The sequence below is a fragment of the Mycetomoellerius zeteki genome, unplaced genomic scaffold (assembly GCF_001594055.1).
Source record: "Mycetomoellerius zeteki isolate Tzet28-1 unplaced genomic scaffold, Tzet1.0 scaffold509, whole genome shotgun sequence".
Lineage (NCBI taxonomy): Eukaryota > Metazoa > Arthropoda > Insecta > Hymenoptera > Formicidae > Mycetomoellerius > Mycetomoellerius zeteki.
The window spans coordinates 1-1,033 of NW_017257511.1; positions in this window are offsets into that span (position 1 = coordinate 1).

Genomic DNA, 1,033 nt, shown 5'->3' on the forward strand with positions numbered 1-1,033 from the left:
TGAACATGGCCTGAACTTTTCATTTTTATAATTTTTTGGTTTACAGATTTCCAGCACATTAAGATCTTTTTAATAGATACCTATTGAGCATCAAAATTTAATTGTGACATTATTACAATAGTTTAGCCGCGTTACTAATTGTAAGTCCGATAAAATTAATTCGGCGCGCAGTTTCAAATTACTACAAATATAGTGTGCGTGCGTGCGTACGCGTGCGTGTGCGCGTGTATAGCACGTACAAATTAACGTAATAATTAATGAAATTATTTAAGCATTAAAAATCTAAGGTAAATATTTAGAAAAGGGAACCACCTCCAATGACCTTGACCTTGACATATGTTGTCAATGTCATGACCCTGAGTGACCTCCAACAAGTTTTAGATAACGTTGTTCTTCGTTATTAACAAAAAAAGTTTGAAAGATACCTCCTTTCTACTATATGAAACAGAAATTTTCAGCTTTACGGAAGTATATTTTACAACTTTCCACGCGAAGTTACTCCCACTCCCTCCCTCCCCCCTGCTTGGGGGCGTACGACTTTCACGCGAAACGACTCCAAATAGGGGAGGAATGGCTTCGTGTGGAAATCGCTCATCCCCAAGCAGGGAGAAGGTGGGATGGGAGTCGCTTTGCGTGGAAGTCGCGCTCCTCCAAGCAGGGGGGAGGTGGAAATAAGTTCCTGCTTTAAAAACGGAAGTTATATGGGAAATTAAGGCTTTCAAAGACAATTTTTGGTTTTAGAGCAGGAAATCTATGTCCTTAACCTTGACATACGAGGGTCGTCTGAAAAGTTTCGAGCCTCATCATGAAGATGGCATTACTCGTCAAAGTCATTCTGGTATTATAATCGTGATACTTACGAAAGATATCTGTGACAATTGTGGCCACTTTGGACGTTCAGTTCTTGTTTGACAATCATATGTGTCGTCATTTTGTAAAAATGGAAAAAATTGAATATCGTGCTATAATTAAATACTTGCATTTGAAAGGCAATACGTTTACGCAAATTAAAGCCGAGTTGGACGCTGTTTAC